This window comes from Pelophylax lessonae (genome assembly GCF_965119305.1).
Source record: "Pelophylax lessonae genome assembly, chromosome: 1".
Lineage (NCBI taxonomy): Eukaryota > Metazoa > Chordata > Amphibia > Anura > Ranidae > Pelophylax > Pelophylax lessonae.
Window position 1 is genome coordinate 272,420,644 of NC_138768.1, and position 24,918 is coordinate 272,445,561.

Here is a 24,918-nt window from a genome sequence, read left to right on the forward strand (position 1 = left end):
TATTAAACACTGATCTTAATAGTAGTGCTGTCTCTTTAAGGGCCATTTTAAACTTGTGGTTAGATAAAGTACAACCCTGGGGTTGAGCAGCACTTTCACTGGCCCCAAATCGCTTCCCCTTTAATTGCAGAGGGAGCGGCCAAGGGTGAACATGTACAGTGGTCACGATGCTTTGCTTCACGGCTGTGGCAGGGATTCTATGCCCTTTCACTTTTCAAGTGAATAGAGTCACTCTGCAACCTCCCAGTAACCATGTGCCTTGCATGCAGTTGTGGCTTGCTAGTCTGGGGTTAAAGCAGGTGGTAAGGAGGCAATTCAATGCTTCCTCACTGCCTGCCAAATATTCTCATCAGAGGGCAAAGCTAAGGCCCCTTTCACACAGGCGGACCGTTCAGATCCGCCTGTCCGTTTTTTTGGCGGATCTGAATGGTCCCCCCATGCATCTCTATGGGGGATCGGATGTCAGCGGAGACTTGTCCGCTGACATCCGATCTGATAAATCTGGACGGATGGAAACCCTATTTTCCATCCGTCCAGCGGATCGGATGGGAACAGTCCCCCATAGAGATGCATGGGGAACTGACAGCTGTGTCTCCGCACACAGCGCGGAGACACAGCTGTCATCCTCCTGCTCAGCGGGGGATCGGCGGCTCGATCCCCAGCTGACTGCAGCCTTGAAATCGTGCGACTTGATCTGAAATCACATGATTTCAAAGCTGCACATCAGTGTGACTTTGAAGACATCTGTGCAGCTTTATGCACAGATGTCTATTCAAGTCGCACCCGAAATAGCCAGTAGTACTTTTTCAAATCGATGTGGCACTGCAAAGTTGGCGTTGCACAAGGGTTGCCACCTCATCCCTGTAATCCATATGAATTACACAGGTTCTGAGGCTGATATAATGCACATAAGGCACTAAGCGAGTTTAATTACCACCTTAATCAGCCACAGAACCTGTGTAATTCATGTGTCCTGGTTTAAAGGGATGAGGTGGTAATCCTTCCTTGAACAGTGTGAATGCCTGGAATGCGATTTAACCTGTCAAGTTGCATGATAAGTCGCTCCAATGTGAACGGGGGCTTAAAGATCTCTGTTTAACATTGCCATTTGAAAACTGGAGCTTGCTGAAAGCTCCAAAAATATATTGTAAAAGCTTGCTGCTTGCACTGCTTATATAGCGATGGGCTCGGGCACGTTCCGATCGGGACTGTCAGGAAGCCGGTACTGCACACCGCCAATATAGGCAGAATGTATATGTGCAGCTGCCGGTCAGGAAACGCCTCACTGCTATTTGATTGATGGTGTGCAGTGACGGCTTCCTGACGGGCTCAATCCAAACACACCCGAGCCCATCGCTACTCCTATACAAGCTGAAGCTTGTGAACTTGTATAAGATGTCTGAGCCACGGTCCTCCTGCCACCAACAAAGTTTAAGTCATGGTTTACACTGGTGCGATGCGGGAAACTCTGCGAATCAGTGCCGGTTCCATGCATTGCACCAGAATGGCACGGTGGTTTACACTGAGATCTGCAAATTTCTGGGGGTGTCAACGTAAAGTTAATGACACCCCCAGGGCCATCTTACCGAATGGGCATGCTGGGCAGTTGCCCGGGGGCCCCACTTGACCGGGGGGCCCCACCTGCCCAGTGACCCAGCCCAGCATTAGTCCCGATTCCCGTGTGCATCCCGCCACCGAACTTAGCAGGTGACAAGCGCCTGTAGGCCCTGCGCTGCTGTCAAGTCACTTGGGCAATGGAGGGAGAGCCCACAACTGCAGGAATGCCTGTCCGCCTCCATGGAAACAGGCACACATAGGACAGTCGAGTCTGAACCCCTCCGTGTGTGTGTGGTCACTGGACCCAGCCGCTGAACTTGGAAGCGGTCATTAGTCAGGCACTGCTGTACCAATAAATATCGCCTTATCGATAATTTGCATTTTTAATCTCGTGGGTGATTGTGTAGGCAGGGCCCCAGTGCACTGCATTGCTCAGGGCCCTTTAATGCTCTTAAGATGGCACTGGACACCCCCAGATTGGTTCCCAGATCGCAGTGCAAACTGTAAAATGGTGCAGGAATCAAATCGCATAGGTGTGAACACTAGGGTTACCACTTCATTCCTTTAAACCAAGACACACATTAATTACACAGGTCTGTGGCTGATTAAGGTGCTAATTAAACTCACTTAGTGCCTTATATGCATTATATCAGCCTCAGAACCTGTGTAATTCATATTTGTCCTGGATTAAAGGGACGAGGTGGCAACCCTAGTGAACACCCATGCGATCCTATTCGAGTGCGGACCAAAAAAAGGGTCCTGCACCATTTTGGTGCTGAAATTGCATGCGATCTGCACATCAATGCTGTGCGAATCACATGCGATGCCTGGCTTCCCACTAGTGTGAACCGGCACTAAAATACAAATGGAGAAAGCTGGTCACATGCCTGCGAAAATGTATGCAGCATGTTAGGTTGACAGATATCATCACCTTTCAAAGAGGGCCATTTAAGTCAATGGGGCTGCATCACAACGGCGACTTAAATGCTTGGCTCATGTTTGCGGCACATGAGCACCAATGAAAAAAGCAACCGTTTGGCAAAAAAAAAAAAATAATAATAATTCAGGAGGCAGCAGGGTCGTCTCCTGAACACCTGACAATGACTGCTTAGTATCTCTCTGAAAAGCAACCCACAATGGATTGCTTTTCAGAGCATGGGCTAGTGTTACCTAGCCTAAGGGAGTAGCCCTTCACTCCTCCTCCTCCTAAAACCTAGTACACACGGGCTGAACGTCCAGCGGCTTCAATCGGTTCAATAGAAACCAGTTAACTTTTGGCCCGTGTGCACTGCAGCCATTGAAGGGAGACTATGGTCGCATGGTTAGTACAGTGGCTCCTCCGGAGCAGTCAGTTTTTTTTTTTTTTTTCGTCCAGCCCTGCTGGGTTGAATGAAAAGAAAATGACTAGTTTGTACTAGAATAGGGCAGAAAATGTTTCCACTCACATGATGGTGCAGTAGTATAGTCTTTCCCCAAAAAAAGTCCAGTCCCAACTTTTCTCCCGATGACGACGCACCAATCAATTACTCGGTAGTACAGTCTTTCCCCAAGAAAAGTCCAGTCCCAACTCTTCTCCCGATGGCGACCTTCCAATCAATTACTCAGTAGTACAGTCTTTCCCCAAGAAAAGTCCAGTCCCAACTCTTCTTCCGATGGCGACCTTCCAATCAATTACTCAGTAGTACAGTCTTTCCCCAAGAAAAGTCCAGTCCCAACTCTTCTCCCGATGGCGACCTTCCAATCAATTACTTGGTAGTACAGCCTTTCCCCAAGAAAAGTCCAGTCCCAACTCTTCTCCCGATGGCGACCTTCCAATCAATTACTAAATAGTACACAAGTGAGATGGTCAGCCACAGCTGTATAGTAAGACATAGGTGGGATCGTCCTGTTAAAGGGACATACACCCTGGTAAATGCTGATACAAGTCTGAACCCTGCCTGGCCTTGGCATGCTGTCTAAACACCTGCATCAGCTCTAGTACAAGTAGTATGACTTTACTATCATTTTCAGTCACTAATGCACTGCAGATTTGATATTTTAGCTGATATGCAGAGAATGGTGGAAAGATAGAATATATATTTCAGATTTTCCCTAAAGTCTTCTTTAAAGGACCCCTGCGCTAACAATGTTGTACAAGACACACTTAATCCTCGTACACACACAACGATTGTTGGCCGTGAATTTTCGGCCAACGTCCGATCGGCCGATTTTCGGCTTGTTAGTATGATGCTTCCGACAACCGACTCTGACTTTTCGGCCGAACAAAATCTGGTGTGCATGCTATAAAATTTTTGTTGGCCGTCAACAGAACGGCCGATTTTCCGTCAGTCAGTACAGATTTCGGCAGACAAAAATCAGATGAACAAGACTGGGCATGCTCAGAGAAGAAAAAACACACGGAAAGTAAACCAGCACATGACATCACTTCTGAAGTTGGTTTTTGTTGGCCGAGAAAATTCGTGTGCAGTCTAGAGCACATTTCAACCAACACAACAACACTGGACAAAAGACGGCCGATCGGTTGGCCGATAATCGTTGCGTGTGTACAAGGTTTTAGAGTGCCATTACTGTTATCTATTGAAAAATGCTAGTTGGCTGGCTTTCAGGCTGATTCTGCAGCTTTAACACTTTTAGGTCACGGATCCAGAAAAAAAAAATTGCAGCCTTATTACTTCTCTTGCTGTAAGCTTTTTTTTCTGGTTCAAATGCCCATTAAGGCCCCTTTAACACTTGTGCGACCTCAAAGTCGCACGATTTTACAGGGATTTTACCACGATTTTGACTGGACTTGAAGCAACCTGTGTAATCTTAAGGTCTATGGACATCAAAACACATCAGTCAGACCAAAGTAGTGCAGGGACTACTTTGAAGTCATTGGGACTTGAAGTTGTACAGATATGAACGGTACTCATTGGAAATCAGGGAGTACAATTTGTCATGCGACTTTGCAGTCCCAAATCGCAGGAGAAGTCACACAAGTGTTGAAATGGGGCTAAAGCAGCCCACATTCTTCACTCAGTAAAGGTTTCTTTTTAAAAATTAAAGGGATTGTAAAGGTAGAAGGGTTTTTTTTTATCTTAATGTATTCTTCTGTGTGCAGCAGCCCCCCTAATACTTACCTGAGTCCATCTTTATCCAGCGATGTTACAGGACTCCCCTCCTTATTGGCTGGGACTGCAGTGTGGTCCGATTGGCTCCCACTGCTGTCAATCAGTCATTCAGCCAATCAGCAGAGAGAGGGGGTGGGGCCGGGTCGCAGCTCCGTGTCTGAATGGATACAGGGAGCTGTGACTCGGCTCGGCTACCCCCATAGCAAGCTGCTTGCTGTGGGGGCACTCAACAGGAGGGAGGAGCTAGGAGCACAGAAGAGGGACCCCCGAGAAGAGGAGCCGGGCTACTCTGTGCAAAACCAACTGCACAGAGCAGGTAAGTATAACATGTTTGTTATTAAAAAAAAAAACTAGACTTTGCAATCACTTCCAGCCAAATGCTACATAGGTGGTTGCAATATATCTATGTGAACTGTTTGCTTTGCTATGGGATTTTTAATTCTGTTCAGCCAGTGTTGTGATCTAGGCAATCTTGCTAGTTATCACAACCAGGCCCAGAATTTAGACTGCAGTTTAAAGGCCCGTACAAAAAATACGAAAATCAGAAGTGAAATTTCGTCCGAGGAATGATCTGCCAATTTTCGGATTGTTAGTATAGTGCTTTCAGCTGATTACGAATTTTCGGACGACTAAATCTGGATGTGCAGGCTATATAATGTTTATCGTTCGTCAACACGACGTCTGATTTTCATTTATTAGTACACTTTTCGTCCGAAAAAAATCGTAAGAGCAAGACTAGGCATGCTCAAAAATGAAAGAACACATACAAACAAAAAACAAAAGAAAATTTGTCCGATAATCTGATCATGTGTACGAGGCTTAGGTGTGTGTAAGGCCTGGTTCACACCTATGCATTTTTTAGTGCATTTTAGTTTTGTAGAAACACACTACAGTCCATTTAGCATACTCCCCTAAGGGGCTACTTACAGAATAAAGATAAAAACAAGCTCATCATAGATGAAGGGGTGGGTGGATCCGCGCAGATGCCTGATGGATGGCTGTGTGTGCTTCTAAAAAGAGGAGGAGGAATTTGGGCATTGTCTCTTGTAGCCTCGGTGAATAGCAGCATGGAGGGCAGCGTTGGAGTGGGATGATGTCAGCTGGACAAAAATGCAATGCAACGCGTTTCAGAGCATGCGCCGTGCTGTAGTGGAGCATGCACACTCCTTTCTCAAGCTAGGAAATGCACTGAGCACTGAATGGCCTTCCGGAAATCAAAGCTGGCTTGATATATACAACAACACTTCTTTAAAACAGCACTATCCTAATGCAATAATTATGCAATATATGCAGTACTTTCAGATTAAAAATGTTACAAATTAAGAAGATTTTAAAGTGATTTAGAAATGACACAATCATAAATCTTAAAGGTGTAAATATAAATATTAATAGTATTTATATTGGCAGTTCATAAACAAATAATAATATATATGCCATGTTTCATATGTAATATGAGCTATATGGAGGTGTATACATGTTGTCTGTTTAGAGGAGATCTGTGTAAGCCCATTTGATTAGGTCTTTTTAATGTCAGCCCAACCCTAAGAGTTACTCATTGCTGACATTTATTATATTTCTTTATCTATAATATTGTTATTTGATGGACTCTGGACTATTTATATAGATTTTACACCATTATTGGCTACTGGTTAATCTCTTGTCCCTTGTTACTGACTGGAGTGAGTATCCTGTTAGATTTGATGTGAGGTTTTTTAGTACTATAATTGTTTTGCACTTTATATGTATGCCTATGGCTGGGGTTGTTATTTCTTTTGTTGTTCTCTGATTTCAGGTTTTTGGGGACTTTCATATCATCTAATAATAATTTTTCCGTAGTCTACTAGTATCTTCAGCTTTTGTTTCTGCCCTACAAAATTAGTAGGCAGGCCTCCTTTTATACACTTAGCCTAAAATGAATCAATCTATAAATATTTGGTGGCCTTTCCTGCCTTTTGGATCTCTATACTCTTAGGCTGCCCTAGGCAGTGGCTAGCTCTGGTGCCCCTGTGCCTGCCTCCAGGCTCTGCTAATGGATGCCCTATAATCCGCCATAATAAAATTAGCATTTTTCATTCAATTATGGCAGTTGTTATATATCATGTTTTGTTATTGATGTTTGTATTACTATCTTTTAAAAATATGTAATGCTGCCCTACTATTGGCGCTTTTCCACTGCATAGAACCGTACCAGTTCGGCACGCTTTTGTGCTTTTCCACTGCGGTACCGCATGGTATAGGGTCGGAACGGTTCGGTACGGTACGGTATAGGTTTGCTTTTCCACTGCCTGGAACCGAACGGTACGGTACGGTACAGCTCTGAAAAAACAGTACCTACTCGATTGTGGTTCCAACAGGTACCAAACTGGTACCATATCCCACAATCCTTTGCATGCAGTCACTACTAGCCACTGATTGGTCAGAGAATCACACCCACCCCGTTGTTATCCCACCCACTTAACTTTAGTACTACTTTAAAGGAAAAGCAAACCTATACCGTACCGTACCGAACCGTTCCGACACTATACCATGCGGTACCGCAGTGGAAAAGCAAACTGGGCCAAGCAGGGCCGAGTACAGCCGAGCCGGTACTAGCCGGTACTTGCAGTGGAAAAGTGCCATTTTATATTGGGTCCTGAGGAAGCTTTGAATTTGCGAAACGTTGACCTGGCAACCGGAAGCATACAGACTCTACATCTATATTTACTATTCTGCTGTATATGCTATCTATGTATCTATCTATGTATAGACCTCCGGTATTTCTAGTAGGGCATTTTCTATTTCAATATGTGGATCCTGTTGAGGCTATTTATGCTGATGTTATAAACCATATTTTAATGTCCATAAATAAATGTATTACTTTTTATACTTTTTTGTGTGGTCTCCCATATTGTGCCTATAAAGTGCGGTCTTTCTAGGCAGTGCTTGAGATAACCCACATCTTCTCGTGTCCTAATTCGGATGTGAAAGTCAAAATCTTATATTTCCAAGATATTATTTTCCTCAGTAGTACACATATTTTGATATTAAAGGTCCATTAGTAGCTCTGTGATAAAAACTAATTTATGCAGCGCTAGCTTCAGTAAAGTGATGAGTGCTGTGATATATAAACAATATTCAATAATTTATAAAGTGCATGGTAAAGATCATATACACAAAGTGCTAAGTGCTAAAAAATATATGCAATAGCGAATAAATTATAAAGTGCATGTATACACATAAGTGGTTAGATATCCTCCAAAAGAATATTCAGTGCTTGAAACAAAAAGTCCTTATGGTGATCCAATTAAGGTGCCAAGGTGCCAAAAATAATTCAGGTGCTTGGAAAGTGACAAGGTGCCCCTCAAGGTTCCCCACTCACCAGATTGCAGATAAATTAAGACCTTCAAGATTATTGCACATTGCCCGGGATCTTTAAGGACCAGAACTTCTCCTGTTTAGCCTTCACACTTGTTGGGTCAGCTTCCGCCTGAAAGTGAGGAGTCTCCATTGCCCGGGTCCTTAAAGATCCCGGGCAATGTGCAATAATCTTGAAGGTCTTAATTTATCTGCAATCTGGTGAGTGGGGAACCTTGAGGGGCACCTTGTCACTTTCCAAGCACCTGAATTATTTTTGGCACCTTGGCACCTTAATTGGATCACCATAAGGACTTTTTGTTTCAAGCACTGAATATTCTTTTGGAGTATATCTAACCACTTATGTGTATACATGCACTTTATAATTTATTGGCTATTGCATATATTTTTTAGCACTTAGCACTTTGTGTATATGATCTTTACCATGCACTTTATAAATTATTGAATATTGTTTATATATCACAGCACTCATCACTTTACTGAAGCTAGCGCTGCATAAATTCGTTTTTATCACATTTTCCTACGAATTTTCTTAGAGTCTGCAGCAGCTGCTCATTACCTTATTCGTATTAATAATTTTCACGTTGTGTAGCGCGGGTTTAATTTTGTTTTTCCATTAGTAGCTCTATCAGATTTAAATCTGGATGGAAAGGTTTACTTTTTGGTTTCCCAGTGCTTCCTGGGATATCTCATACCTGCAATACCTCCAAAACAAAGCAAAGCTAAAACTGATTGAAAGCCTCTCAAAAGCTGCAGGTTGTTCAAGCGAGCGTTGTCATAGACTTCTATTGAGGCTTCAGAGACGCTTAGAGGCCAGGTTCACACGTATGCGAATTGGATGCAGGTTTCTCCGCATCCAATTCGCATGACAGAAGAGTGTGACCGTCTCTCAATGGAGCCGGTTCACACAGCTCCTGGGCGGCCGTGGTCCGCATTCAAAAAGGGTCTTGTGCGTCTTTGCTTATAATATAGATGTGAATTCAGGCAAAAATTCGGACCTGATTTTCACCTGATCCGGTGAACAGGGATGCCCCAGACTTCAGGCACGAACCCGCATATGTGTGAACGCTGCCTGAAGCACCAAGAAAGTGACATAGGGTATCATTTTTGAAGCAAAGCAAAAGCAAGGTGTAAACAGGACTGTAAGCTAACCGTTTTATTTAGTGATAGTGGCTTTGATTGGCATTTATAGCATTTAAAAGAAAAAAGCGTGTCCAAAGCCACATTTTGAAGCAAGCGTAAGGCCTATTTGACATGAGTTTTAGCTTGTATACGATAGGAGCAGTGTGATCAGCAAGATTCTACAAAGCAGCTTTCAGCAGGCTTTGCTCAAGCTTTTAAAGTACCATTCAAGTCTAGTTTGTAAAAGTTGAACACAGATCCTAATAGAAAGGCTGGCTGTCACCTTAAACAATCTACTAGCAGGCTTCAGCACTATTTGAAGCTTGTTAAAAGCCTGCTAGCAGCCTATTCATAATGGCAGACAGGCCCCCATTAAGATCTGTGTTTAAACTTTACAAACTGGAGATGAATGGTACTTTAAAAGCTTCAACAAAGCTTGCTGGAAGCTCTGCAAAGACTTTGAAAAAGCTTGCTGTTCACACTGTCCTTATACAAGCTGAATCCCATGTAAAACAGGCCTATGAATCATAGCCTGGCCTAAGATCTGCCACAGCTGCTGATTAGACAATGAAGGAGCAGCAGCTGCACACTGATGAGGTCATCCCTTTGCTCTCCACCACTCCAAAGCAATGGGGCGCTGACTGGTGCAGTAATCTTCCAGCCGCTCGCTGTGCAGAGGATTACAGAGGATTATTTTCAAGACTGATTCAGGCACTTATGCTAATCCAATTTAAAAACATTTAAGATATTTTTAATGAACACATAACTGGTGTATTTTTTTTTCAATACCTGCCTGAAGATCAGCTTTAATTGGTTGGGGGGTGGGGTGGTTGTTAAAAACGAGCGAAAAAGAGATGGCCGATTCCTTAGGATTAACATCAAGTGGGATGCATCCACCATGTTATACCTGTACGTGCTCTGTCTACTCTCTTTAAAAAATGTTTACATTTTATTCAACTCCACAGGGGATAAGTGCATATAGCACTTGGTGCTGTTTGGATTGGTGGCCCCAGTGTCCCCTAAATGCATCTCTATATGCTGACTGTTGTCCAACCCCTTCTAAAGCCCAAATTATGGGCGTTCCTGTAGGGGAGGTACAGCCAGCACAGAGCCCTACCCCCTAGGCAGAGTGATTGGTCACTATATGAATGAACAATCAGCGCTGCTTGTTCATTCATATTAATAAAATAATACTCAGAGCTTTGCCTCTGTGTAATGTATCTGCCAATGTGTACAAGTAACCGCAAATATATTGCACAGAGCAGCAACTTTGAATGAAGTTTAACTTATTATGAATAAACAAGTAAAGCTGATTGTTCATTCATAATAGTGACAGATCAATCAGTCCTGTTGCTTTGAGAATCAGTGGCTGCTTTTACACACACAGTCGCAGCCCATACTTTATAAATGAACGGTCAATGATGTCTGAGCTGTGCCATGTATAACACAGCCCAGGATTACTGATCGTTCTTTCATAAAACTGAAAAAACAGTCAGCGCTGCGACTCTGTGTGATCCATTGGCTAGACTTTGTATGGGGAAAGGCAGCCACTGATAGACAACCAGTGCCGCAGGCTATGTGATCTAGAGTGCCCTCTACTGCCAGAGACCAATGCTGTCTATATATATATATATATATATATATATATATATATATATATATATAATATGAAAACACACTATATTACCTAAAGTATTGGAATGCCTGCCAAAATGCACATGAACTCTAATGGCATCCAAGTCTTAGTCCGTAGGGTTCAATATTGAGTTGGCCCCTTCCTTTGCTATAACTGCTTCAACTCTTCTGGGAAGGCTGTCCACAAAGTTTAGGAGTGTTTTTATGGGAAGGTTTGACCATTCTTCCAGAAGCGCATTTGTGAGGTCAGGCACTGATGTTGGAAGAGAAGACCTGGCTCGCAGTCTCCGCTCTAATTCATGCCAAAGGTTTTCTATTGGGTTGAGGTCAGGACTCTGTGCAGGCCAGTCAAGTTCCTCCACCCCAAACTCGCACATCCATGTCTTTATGGTCCTTGCTTTGTGCATTGGTGCGCAGTCATGTTGGAACAGGAAGGGGACATCCCCAAACTGTTCTCACAAAGTTGGGAGGTTATCTTCACTGGAACTAAAGGGCCAAGCCCAACCCCTGAAAAACAACCCCACATCATAATCCCCACGCCACCAAAAAAATTGGACTAGTGCACAAAACAAGGTCCATAAAGACATAGACGAGTGAAATTGGGGTGGAAGAACTTGGCTGGCCTACACAAAGTCCTGACCACAACCCGATAGAACACCTTTGGAAAAAATTAGAGGGCAGACTGCGAGCCAGGCCTTCTCTCCAACATCAGTGCCTAACTTCACCAAGGCGCTTCTTGAAAGAATGGTGAAGCATTTAGATAGACACACACAGGGTGGCTAAAAATCAATGATTTTTTTTTTAATCAAAAGAAATTGGATTTGTTTTCTTTTTTTATTTAAATCAGATTTTTTTTCTTTTTATCAAATTTATTTTAATAAAATGCTTTTGGAATAAAAATCTAGATAACATGCACTGTATTGATGCATTCATACAATTTCACAGTAACCATGAGATAAATAAAAGTTCAGGAATATTCCTTTATCCCATTGTTTTGAAAACCTATGTACACTACAAACTGTATGATTGAATCGGTTCTGATATCGCTGTTTTACTAACCGGCCATTTTTTTTATTCTAAATAGGAAACCTTTATTTTGTTTGCAAATATTAACGATTCTAACTACCAGCAAGTATAAATACTTACATTTAAAGAGCACCCATCATTTCAGATCCATCATGGCAGCGCCTGTTAGCGGGCATCCACTCACCTGCTGCCGACACATCCCTCACCTTGTTGTGTCACTGCCGCATCACCATCTGTCCCATTAAAGTGAATGAGACTGTCAGTGAGTCAACAGCGGATCAGAGATGACACATGCTCCTTAAAAATATGATTTAAATTGAGTTGATTTAAATCAAGCCTTTTTACTAGTGATTTAATCATGATTTAAATCGACTTGATTTAAATAAAATCCACCCTGGGCACACTCCTAGACCTTGTGCACAGCCTTCCCAGAAGAGTTGAAGCTGTTATAGCTGCTAAGAGTGGGCCAACTCAATATTGAACCCTACGGACTAAGACTGGGATGCCATTCAAGTTTATGTGGATGTAAAGGCAGGGGCCCCAATACTTTTCGTAATATAGTGTATGTGTGTGTGTATATATACATATATATATATATATATATATATATATATATATATATATATATATATATATATACACACTACCGTTCAAAAGTTTGGGGTCATCCAGACAATTTCATATTTTCCATGAAAACTCTGACTTTTATTCATCAAATGAGTTGCAAAATGAATAGAAAATATAGTCAAGACATTGACGAGGTTAGAAAGAATGATTTTTATTTGAAATAATAATTTTGTCGTTTAAACTTTGCTTTCATCAAAGAATTCTTCATTTGCAGCAATTACAGCCTTGAAGACCTTTGGCATTCTAGCTGTCAATTTGTTGATGTAATCTGAAGAAATTTCACCCCACGCTTCCTAAAGCACCTCCCACAAGTTGTATTGGCCCCGATGGGCACTTCTTACCATACAGTCAAGCTGCTCCCACAACAGCTCAATAGGGTTGAGATCTGGTGACTGCACTGGCCACTCCATTACAGACAGAATACTAGCTGACTGCTTCTTCCCTAAATAGTTCTTACATAGTTTGGAGGTGTGCTTTGGGTCATTGTCCTGTTGTAGGAGAAATTGGCTCCAATCAAGCGCTGTCCACAGGATATGGCATGGCGTTGCAAAATCGAGTGATAGCCTTCCTTATTTAAAATCCCTTTTACCTTGTACAAATCTCCCACTTTACCAGCACCAAAGCAGCCCCAGACAATCACATTACTTCCACCATGTGTGACAGATGGCGTCAGGCACTCCTCCAGCATCTGTTTACTTGTTCTGCGTCTCACAAATGTTCTTCTGTGTGATCCAAACACCTCAAACTTAGATTCGTCTGTCCATAACACTTTTTTCCAATTTTCCTCAATCCAATGTCTGTGTTCTTTCGCACATCTTAATATTTTCCTTTTTATTGGCCAGTCTCAAATATGGTTTCTTCTTTGCCACTCTGCCTAGAAAGCCAGCATCCCAGAGTCGCCTCTTCACTGTGGACGTTGAGACTGGAATTTTGTGGGTACCATTTAATGAAGCTGCCAGTTGAGGACCTAATTTAGGCATCTATTTCTCAAACTAGAGACTCTAATGTACTTGTCCTCTTGCTTAGTTGTGCATCGGGGCCTCCCACTTCTCTTTCTATTCTGGTTAGAGCCCATTTGTGCTGTTCACTGAAGTGAGTAGCACACACCGTTGTAGGAAATCTTCAGTGTCTTGGCAATTTCTCGCATGGAACAGCCTTCATTTCTCAGAACAAGAATAGACTGTTGAGTTTCAGAAGAAAGTTCTCTTTTTCTGGCCATTTTGAGAGTATAATCGAACCCACAAATGCTGATGCTCCAAATACTCAACTAGCTCAAAGGAAGGCCAGTTTTATAGCTTCTCTAATAAGCACAAGTTTTCAGCTGTGCTAACATATATTCACAAGGGTTTTGTAATCCATCAATTAGCCTTTTAAACACGATTAGCTAACACAATGTACCGTTAGAACACAGGAGTGATGGTTGCTGGAAATGGGCCTCTGTACCCCTATGTACTGTAGATATTCCATTAAAAATCATCAGTTTCCAGCTAGAATAGTCATTTACCACATTAACAATGACTAGACTGTATTTCTGACTAATTTAATGTTATCTTGATTGAAAAAAAACAGTGCTTTTCTTTAAAAAATAAGGACATTTCTAAGTGACCCCAAACTTTTGAACGGTTCTGTGTGTATGTATATATATATATATATATATATATATATATATATATATATATATATATATATATATATATATAATATAACATTTTAATGAAACTTCTTTAAAAGTAAGCCCCTTACAATACATACATTTCCAGAATACAGAGTCAAGTTTTTGTTTCCAGATCCATTGTTGAAAGAATAAGTAATGTTTTGTATCAAGGCTAGTGACACAATCCTTAACCTGCATGCAACAACCTCTTACTGCAGCATGTTGTGGAAATGCACACATTATGCACAATACAACTAAGTCCAACAGTGGACACAAATGCAAATGTTGGGATTGCAAATCTCTACAGCCATTTTAGAAACCTCTTTTCAACTTTTAATACAGTGCCTTAAAAAGTGCACGTTCTTGCCACTATAAAAATTATTTTGCAGTGAATTGAGCTGCCAGAAGCACTGTGAAAAAGCAAGAATAATAGAAATATCTAAATGCTTTAAGCACAGAAGTGTTCTCTGGATCTTTCTGGATATGTGCAGTAGCAGTGCAGGGGTTAATTGTACCAAATTTTTTTTGTCTGATGCACCTTGGCAATGCTGCAGAAGATGCATACAAAGCTGTGACAGGCAGCGTGAGTGGGTGGCAGTGCCATCTGTTCTATTAGCGTGAGCAGTGACAGCTCCCCTAGTCACCCACTCATTCTCCGCCTCGACCCCCTCTTCAAAAATATGGAAGTTGAAAAGACAATATTGTAACATAAATGTTCCACGTTCATCTGAATACCAAATTTAAAAAGTGAGGGAATGATGACAGACAACTCAAATAAAGCTGCAAAGGGGAAGGAAATTGAATTAAGGCTTGGACCCAGGAATACAACACTTTTCTAGTAAATTCACTTTGAATGTTATGTTTTGTTTGACCATTTTAGATCATGCACTCAAAAAAGTCTGTAGAAGATGCTCAGAACATCCTGGTACTGAAATAGTCATGAACCAATTAGGAAATTACAGCATTGTAGCTGCTAGATGGAGCAGACGGTCATAGGTAATAGCTATATCAACATACAGCCAAAATGAATTGGCTATACTGTGTGTGTGTGTGTGTGTGTGTATAAATATATATATATATATATATATATATACTGTTTTACCTTCCAAAAAGTATGTTTATCCTGTCCCGAGATCTATACAGCTCTGCCATGCAGCACAGTCCTGTCTGACAGGAGAGGGGACCTTATCATTTTCTGCGGTACTATCACTTTCAAGTGCAGGTCTCTTCTCATGCCCACTTGTGTCTGGACTGTGAAAGGCAAAGCTCTCTGGCGCTTTGCTCTCTCCTCCTTTCAGCATGCTCCTGGCACTGCAATGCACTGGATTGGCTTATTATGCTGCTTCTTCCTCTTCTCTGAGTTTATCTGTACAGAGATTAGGCAAGAGTACAGGTTTGTACACACTTGACAAAAATCGGATAAAATATCCTCCGATTTTTCTCTCTCATGCTCAGCGGTCATAACCGTTTTTAGGAAAAGGAAAGGAAAGACATATCTAAAGTCCAGCCTGTGTAAGAGTCAGGTTTGTCCCAGTAGATATATATTGGAGAAATAAGTATACTATATTATACAGGATTTATATAGCTCAGTGGTCATAACCGTTTTTAGTTGACCGTGCATAATGTTCACAAAATTTATCGTCCGATTTTTTTTTTGGGACGTTTGTACCTAGACTTCCGGGTCGTCAGCAACTTCAGATCATGCGTGGTCTTTCGTATCCGATTTTTTGCGGACGTACTGCATACACATGAAACGAAAATTGGTCGTGCCGGGGACGGACGATAAAAATTTTGGTGTTTGTCCCTCCGTTTTTTTTTTTTTGTCGAAAATGTCGGCATTGGCTGCTGAAAGTTGTGTACACACTAGCCGAAAATCGTACGATTTTACCTCGAATGGGAATTTTCGGCAGATTTTCTACTAGTGTGTACCCCACTTAAGGATTATTCCAAGTCAGATTATATTTCAGCTTACCAGTCCCTAGATGGGATGGCTGTGTTTAATTTTCACTTTTCAAGCTTTTTAGAACATTTTTAGCAAGTACAGAAATACCTGTTGGTCTTGCCAGAAATGCATAGAAGAAAGTAAAGACATGTCTAAAGTCCACTGCAAATAAAAACAAAGAAAAGGGCGCACCAGCCTAGCGCATTATCCTCAGTGGGCTTTTAATAAAACAAGTTTAAAATCAGCTACTCACAAATATGCGAAATATTCTGAGGAAGAGGCATGGCCTCGAAACGCGTCGGCCCTTCGTCTTCACGAGACATTGGACCTTTAACAAGGATGTTGCTCTATGGAATTGATATGCTGAAATATTTCGCATGTTTGTGAGTAGCTGATTTTAAACTTGTTTCATTAAAAGCCCACTGAGGATAATGCGATAGGCTGGTGCGCCCTTTTCTTTGTTTTTATTTGCAGTGTTTTGTTGACCACCCCGGTCGTAGAGGACAGCAAAGCTTAGCCATAGTGGATGCCAAGTGAGAGTTCCGGGATAGAGGCAGCCTGAGGACTTGGTTCTGAGCGCGGGAGCAGGGTGCTCAGCATCACAATTTTCTTTTCTGGATTATGTCTAAAGTCCAGCCTGTGTAAGAGTCAGGTTTGTCCCAGTAGATATATATTGGAGAAATAAATATGCTATATTATACAGGATTTATATAGCGCCAAAAGTTTACAATATCCAGTTACAATACAATAGGGATAGGGGGGCCCTGCTTGCAAAAGCTTACAATCTAACGGGGACGGGCAAGTCATATACCAGGTAAAAACTGTTTACTGTAGAGATGAACTGATGGAGAAAGTAAAAGTTCAGCTGTTAAAGTTTTTGTAAAGATTTATTTTTTTATATAAAAATAACAACCATGTTATACTTACCTGCTCTGTGCCCTGCCAGCGCTCCTGGCTTCTCCCCTATATCAGGTGCCTCCACGGAAAGCTGCTTTTCATGGAGGCACCCATGCAGGCTCTCTCCTGAGACCCGCTGCTGCGTCCATTGACACAGGCAGTGGGTTCTGCCCTCCTGCTCCCGTGTCACAAGATTTGATTGACAGCACCGGGAGCCAATGACTCCTGCTGCCATCAATCTGTCCAATGAGGAGAGAGACAGCGGCTGGAGCTGCTAGGCTCGTGCATGTCACTAGATCAGATTATGCTTAGGTAAGAAAAAGGTCTGGGGAGCAGCTACAGCACAGAATGCTTTTCACCTTAATGCATAATGCATTAAGGTGAAAAACCTTGAGACTTTACAACCTCTATAAGTTAAGTATAAGCAGGATAGGCTTTCTCTGAAGAGATTCGTTTTCAGGAATCATCTAAAAGAAGACAGAATAGGGGATAGCCAAACAGATTGAGGCAGACAGTTCCAAAGGAACTCTGGAAAAGTCCTGGAAGTGAGCACGTAAAGAGGTGATGTCTTGGAAGAGCAGAGTGAATAGACTGGGTGATATTTTGAGACAGGGTCGGTGATGTACATTGGGTGAGAGCAGCTGTGCATGGCTTTGTACTCTGTTAGGATTATGGATTGTGGCGGGAGTCACTTTAGGCAGGGGGCATCTGGAACCTAGCGTACCTTAGAGAGGTCGGGAAACTCCTTATTCGGCTCCCCAGGCCCCTCTTATGTGTAAGTCACCCTGTGTCTATTAGGGGCACAGGGTGACCAAGAAGCCCAGTCTGGTCTGCCCTAACCAGACTCCCAGTCCAACCACACCGGACTCAGCATTTCATTTTACCCCGGTTATCCTGGGTATTATATGTGTGGTTTGTGTTGAAAGAATGAAGAGGCTTCTTCACTTGGGACAGTTATATTTATCAATAATATCTGGATAAGTATATGGACATGGATTGGTTCCACCTTTCAGGCTCCTGGAATATTGTAGGGGTGTCTCAGAGTTTGAGGTGGGGTGGGGTTTGTTATGTGTTTATTGTTCAGTACAGTTAGATCCATGTACAGCTGCAAGAAAAAGTATGTGAACCCTTTGGAATGATATGGATTTCTGCACAAATTGGTCATAAAATGTGATCTGATCATCATCTAAAGCCCCGTACACACGATAAGAAATTCGGCCGGAAATTTCATCCGACGACCGATCTGCCGATTTTCGGCTTGTTAGTATGGTGCTTCCGACAACCGACTTTTCGGCTGAAAAAATTCTGGTGTGCAGGCTATATAATTTTTGTCGTCCATCAACACACGTCCGATTTTCGTATCATTAGTACAGATTTCGACGGGGAAAAATCTTATGAGCAAGACTAGGCATGCTCAGAGATGAAAAAACACATAGAAAGCAATCCAACACATGACATCACTTCTAAAATAGAATTCTGTCATACGGGAAAATTCGTGTGCAGTCTAGAGCAGATTCCAACCAACAGACAGCACTCTGGAGAAAAGACGGACGACCGGTCGGCGGAAATTCGTTGCGTGTGTACGAGGCTTAAGTCACAACAATAGACAATCACAGTCTGATTAAGCTAATAACACACAAAGAATGAAATATTGCCATGTTTTTATTGAACACACCATGTAAACATTCACAGTGCAAGTGGAAAAAGTATGTGAACCCCTAGACTAATGACATCTCCAAGAGCTAATTGGAGTGAGATGTCAGCCAACTGGAGTCCAATCAATGAGATGAGATTGGAGGTGTTGGTTACAGCTGCCCTATAAAAAACACACACCAGTTCTGGGTTTGCTTTTCACAAGAACCATTGCCTGATGTGAATGATGCCTTGCACAAAAGAGCTCTCAGAAGACCTACGATTAAGAATTGTTGACTTGCATAAAGATGGAAAGGGTTATAAAAGTATCTCCAAAAGCCTTGCTGTTCATCAGTCCACGGTAAGACAAATTGTCTATCAATGGAGAAAGTTTAGCACTGCTGCTACTCCCCCTAGGAGTGGCCGTCCTGTAAAGATGACTGCAAGAGCACAGCGCAGACTGCTCAATGAGGTGAAGAAGAATCCTAGAGTGTCAGCTAAAGACTTACAAAAGTCACTGGCAAATGCTAACATCCCTGTTAGCAGTGGCGGCTGGTGCTCAAAATGTTTGGGGGGGCGCAAACAGAAAAATGAGTGACCAGCAAGCCCCCATCAATGCAGAGTGCCACAGCATGCCCCCAATCAATGCAGAGTGCCACAGCGTGCCCCCAATCAATGCAGAGTGCCACAGCGTTCCCCCAATCAATGCAGAGTGCCAAAGCGTGCCCCCAATCAATGCAGAGTGCCACAGCGTGCCCCCATCAATGCAGAGTTCCACAGCATGGCCCCCATTAATGCACAGTGCCACAGCATGCCCCCAATCAAAGCACAGTGCCACAGCGTGCCCCCCATCAATGCACAGTGCCACAGTGTGCCCCCCATCAATGCACAGTGCCACAGTGTGCCCCCATCAATGCAGAGTACCACAGTGTGCCCCATCAATGCACAGTGCCATAGTGTGCCCCCCATCAATGCACAGTGCCACAATGTGCCCCCCATCAATGCACAGTGCCACAGTGTCCCCCCATCAATGCACAGTGCCACAGTGTGCCCCATCAATGCACAGTGCCACAGTGTGCCCCCAATCAATGCACAGTGCCACAGTGTGCCCCATCAATGCACAGTGCCACAGTGTGCCCTCAATCAATGCACAGTGCCACAGTGTGCAGAGAGACCAGCACTTACCTGATCCGGTGCGGCGGCTTCTCCTCAGTCCTGCGCGTCTGCAGAGTCCTCCTCCTCCTCGGCCAATGGCAAACATTCGCCTTTCGGCCAATCAGGAAACGTGTCTCAGACCCGCTTCCTGATTGGCCAGGAGGAGGATCTGTATGACAATAGCACATTTTCATTCGCTATTGTCACACAATGGGTGGGCTCGGGGCGCACTGCTCTGCGCCCCGGGTCCACCCTTTTCTGAAGCCTATTAGAGCCTCTGGCTCTAATCACGTGCTTCAGGAAAAAAAACCCCATTGAACTCCATGCGTCTGGTGCCCCTACATGTAGATTAGGGGGCCGGACGCTTGGATGGGGGGGTGGCGCCCCTGCGCCCCTAACACACCAGCTGTCACTGCTTGTTAGGGAATCTACAATATGTAAAACACTAAACCAGAATAGATTTCATGGGAGGATACCACAGAGGAAGCCACTGCTGCCCAAACAATACATTGCTGCACGTTTACAGTTTGCACAAGAGCACCTGGATGTTCCACAGCAGTACTGGCAAAATATTCTGTGGACAGATGAAACCAAAGTTGAGTTGTTTGGAAGAAACGCACAACACTATGTGTGGGGAAAAAGAGGCACAGCACACCAACATCAAAACCTCATCCCAACTGTGAAGTATGGTGGTGGGGGCATCATGGTTTGGGGCTGCTTTGCTGCTTCAGGGCCTGGACAGATTGCTATCATCGAAGGAAAAATGAATTCCCAAGTTTATCATGACATTTTGCAGGAGAACTTAAGGCCATCTGTCTACCAGCTAAAGCTCAACAGAAGATGGATGTTGCAACAGGACAATGACCCAAAGCATAGAAGCAAATTAACAACAGAATGGCTTAAACAGAAGAAAATACGCCTTCTGAAGTGGCCCAGTCAGAGTCCTGACCTCAACCCGATTGAGATGCTGTGGCATGACCTCAAGAAAGCGATTCACACCAGACATCCCAAGAATATTGCTGAACTAAAACAGTTCTGTAAAGAGGAATGGTCAAGAATTACTCCTGACCGTTGTGCACGTCTGATCTGCAACTACAGGAAAGGTTTGGTTGAAGTTATTGCTGCCAAAGGAGATTCAACCAGTTATTAAATCCAAGGGTTCACATACTTTTTCCACTTGCACTGTGAATGTTTACATGGTGTGTTCAATAAAAACATGGCAACATTGCATTCTTTGTGTGTTATTAGTTTAAGCAGACTGTGATTGTCCATTGTTGTGACTTAGATGATGATGATCAGATCACATTTTATGACCAATTTGTGCAGAAATCCATATCATTCCAAAGGGTTCACATACTTTTTCTTGCAGCTGTATATTTGGACACAGGCACAATTTTCATACTTTTAGTTCTGTATGCCACCGGAATAAAATTAAAATGAAACAATCCAAATTAATGTGAAGTGCAGACTTTCAGCTTTAATTCAAGGGGTTGAACATAAATATCAGGTGCAAATTTTGGGAACTGCAACCATTTATATACAAAGTCCCTCCATTTTCAGGGGCTCAAATGTAATTGGACAAATTAATATAATCCTAAATAAAATGTTCATTTTAAATATTTTGTTGAGTTCCCTTTACTGTCAATGACTGCCTGAAGTAAGGAACCCATTGATATTACCAAAGACTGGGTTTTCTCCTTTCTGATGCTTTGCCAGGCTCTAACTGCAGCTGTCTTCAGTTGTTCTTTGTTTGTGGGTCTTTCTGCCTTTAGTTTTGCCTTCAGCAAGTGAAATTGACTTAGCCATTGTAGAATATTCGACTTCTTTTCCTTTCAAAAGCTCCTGGGTTGCTTTTGCAGTGTGTTTTGGATCATTGTCCATCTGTAATTTGAAGCACCATCCAATCAACTTTGCTGCATTTGCCTGAATCCGGTATATCTCTAAACACTTCAGATGTCATCCACCTGCTTCTGTCTTCTGTCACATCATCAATAAACACCAATGACCCAGTGCCACTGAAAGCCATGCATGCTCATGCCATCAAACTGCCTCCACCATGTTTTACAGATGAGGATGTGTGCTTTGAATCATTAGCTGTTCCAGGCATTCTCCAAAATGTTTTCTTCTCGTCATTCTGGTACAGATTATTCTTAGATTCATACGCCCAAAGATTCATACGCCCAAAGAATGCTTTTCCAGAAGTATACTTGCTTTTTAGATGGTTTTTGGCAAAGTCTAATCTGGCTATACAAATACCTATATGTCTAATATTACTTAATATACAGTTTACCCCGCCCTATGTCATTTTGCAAAGAAGGGGGATTGTCCCCAGAGTGTATATCTCTTTGTGCCTGTGTTTTATTAACTGCTTGCCGACCGCCGCAAGTAGATTTACTGCGGCGGTCAGCCCCTGCCAGGCAGAGTGACGTTAATTAACGTCACTAGCCTGGGAGGGTCTGGGGAGCGAGCGCACGCCCGCGGAGGCGCGCTCCCGCTCCCGCGCGGTCACGCACCCCCCCGCGCGTGTGACCAGCGGACCCGATGTCCGCCGGCCACTCGGCGATCGTCGGGGGAAGAGGGAGAATGTCAGGCAGCTTGTGTAAACAAGCTGCCTGTCATTCTCATCGCTGTAAAGACACTGATTACACGGATCTAGTATGTAGATCCGTTGATCAGTGTCCTTACAGCTAGAGCCACAGCCAATCACAGTAAGAATCACGCCCCTAGGGACACACACAGCCCCTCCCTCCCAAATAAAGTTAACCCCTTCACTGCCAGTGTATTTTTACAGTAACAGTGCATATGTATAGCACTGATTACTGTAGAAATGTCACTGGTAACCCCAAAAGTGTCAAAAATGTCAGTCAAGGGTCCGATCTGTCCGCCGCAATGTCGCAGTACCGCAAAAAAAAACGCAGATCGCCGCCATTACGCGTTAAAAAAAAAAACAACAAAAATGACAAAAATCTTTCCCTTTGTTAGTAAACGCGATAACTTTTGCGCAAACCAATCAAAATACGCTTTTTGCGATTTTTTTTACCAAACATAGGTAGGATAAAACAAATTGGCCAAAAATGTTAAAAAATTTTGATTTTTACATTTTTTTTTGGGGAATTTCATATAAAAAAATGTGAAAAATATTGCTATTTTTGCAAAATTGTCGCTCTTTTTTTGTTTATAGCGCGTGATCAAAAAATCGTACAGGTGATCAAATACCACCAAAAGAAAGCTCTGTTTGTGGGAAAAAAAGGACGTCAAATTCGTTTAGGTACAGCGTCGCACGACCGCGCAATTGTCCGTTAAAGTCACGCAGTGCCGAATCGCAAAATACCCCCTGGTCTTTTAGCAGGAAAATCCTCCGGGGCTTAAGTGGTTAAACAGTTGTTTTGTGCCAGCCTAGACTAGGTCCCGAAAAGTGACTGGGTGAGCTAAGGGATCTTGGATCGTGCTAGTACTGGGCAAGGGAAGCTTATACAATGGACATACTCGTCTTGAGTACCGGGGTCCCTCACATGGATTTTATTCATTGGGTTAATAGAAGCCAGTGGAGAGACCAGCAGAAAGTGGTGGCAGATGCAGAGCTGTTGGAGAGGTAGATGAGTCTGGGAAATGTAGACGTGAAAGGACACAAAGGGGGAGATTTACTAAAACTGGTGCACACAGAATCTGGTGCAGCTCTGCATAGTAACCAATCAGCTTCTAACCTCAGCTTGTTTAATTAACCACTTCAGCTCCAGAAGGTCCCCCCCCCCCTTCATGACCAGGCCATTTTTGCGATACAGCACTGCGTTACCTTAACTGACAATTGTGCAGTCGTGCCACGCTGTACCCAAATAAAATGTATGTCCTTTTTTTCCCCACAAATAGAGCTTTCTTTTGATAGTGTTTGATCACCTCTGCGGTTTTTATTTTTTGCGCTATCAACAAAAAAACAATTTTGAAAAAAGAACCAATATTTTTTACTTTCTGCTTCAAAACACATCCAATCAATAAAAAAAAAATGTAAAAATCTAATTTCTTTATCAATTTAGGCCAATATGTATTCTGCTACATGTTTTTGGTAAAAAAGAAATCCCAATAAGCGTGTATTGATTGGTTTGCGCAAAAGTTATAGCATTTTTATTGTTTTAATTTTTTTTTTTTACTTGGCGCTCAGCGACCTTTAGTGGGACTGCGATATTGCCAATCGGACACTTTTGACACTTTTTTGGGGACCACTGACACCAATACAATGTTCAGTGCTAAAAAATGTGCTCTGTCACTGTACTAATGACACTGGCAGGAAAGGGGTTAACATCAGGAGTGATCAAAGGAGTGATTAAATTGGTTGATGGGGGTTGCTTTACCTGTGGGGAGACAGAGATCCGTGTTCCTGCTTAGCAGAAACACTGGATCTCCATCTTCCCTACTAACAGAACGGCGATCTGCCTTGATTTGTATTTGCCTTTAATTAAAAAAAAACCCCACTGTCACTTTGCCCTACATGTGCATTATGGCAATGTTTAAGTCAAGATTTTTCGGAAGAAAATGATTTGGCAGCAGATCATTCATTCACATTTGACGGACCTCTAATGTCTGTGAGTAGGTTTAGAAACTTTTGGTAACTGAAATGTGGAATGAGTTAGAATTCTAACAGTCGATGGGTCTGCCAGTTCGAAAAGTTGTAGATTTTCTTTTGTGGCCAAACAACGCCCACAACCAATCTATTGCAAGCATTAGTTGTGTCTTTTGATATCCTGTGCTCATGGCTATCAGAATACAATAGCCCGGCATGGGGGAGTTCATCCATTCATGCCGTTTGTGTAGATAGGAATCTTTTAGAGTGCGATCACAGCACTGATGACTGAGGAAGGGGGCTTGACTCCCAAAACGTGTTAGCGGTCCTGACTTCAAGGATATGTTCCAGTTCATGTATGGTGGATTATTGTAACACGATTTTATTATCTTCATGTCTGTGAGTATGCATTTGGCATTTTATTAAAATTTTACAAACAGTGACCACGGGTAATGCACTAGGTGTTTTCGCCTCCTTTCTCTCTTTTTCTTATGTACCCACTGCTTTCAATGGGACTGCCTCCCTCAGTTAATCACTGGGAACCCCTGCTGTGGTTCTAACATCTAATTGGTGTTGGGTGCATTGGCAATTGGTGTCGGGTGCATTGGCAGATGGCTAAAATCAGAAGAGGGACCCGAGATGAGGAGAATCT

The 24,918-nt window shown here is 42.8% G+C and overlaps 1 protein-coding gene across 3 annotated transcripts in view; it reads right to left on the reverse strand.

The window, feature by feature from the left end:
• GGT1 (gamma-glutamyltransferase 1) overlaps positions 1–24,918 on the reverse strand; it is a 247,420-nt gene that overhangs the window by 135,686 nt on the left and 86,816 nt on the right. The gene's annotated exons all lie outside the window — the stretch shown is intronic.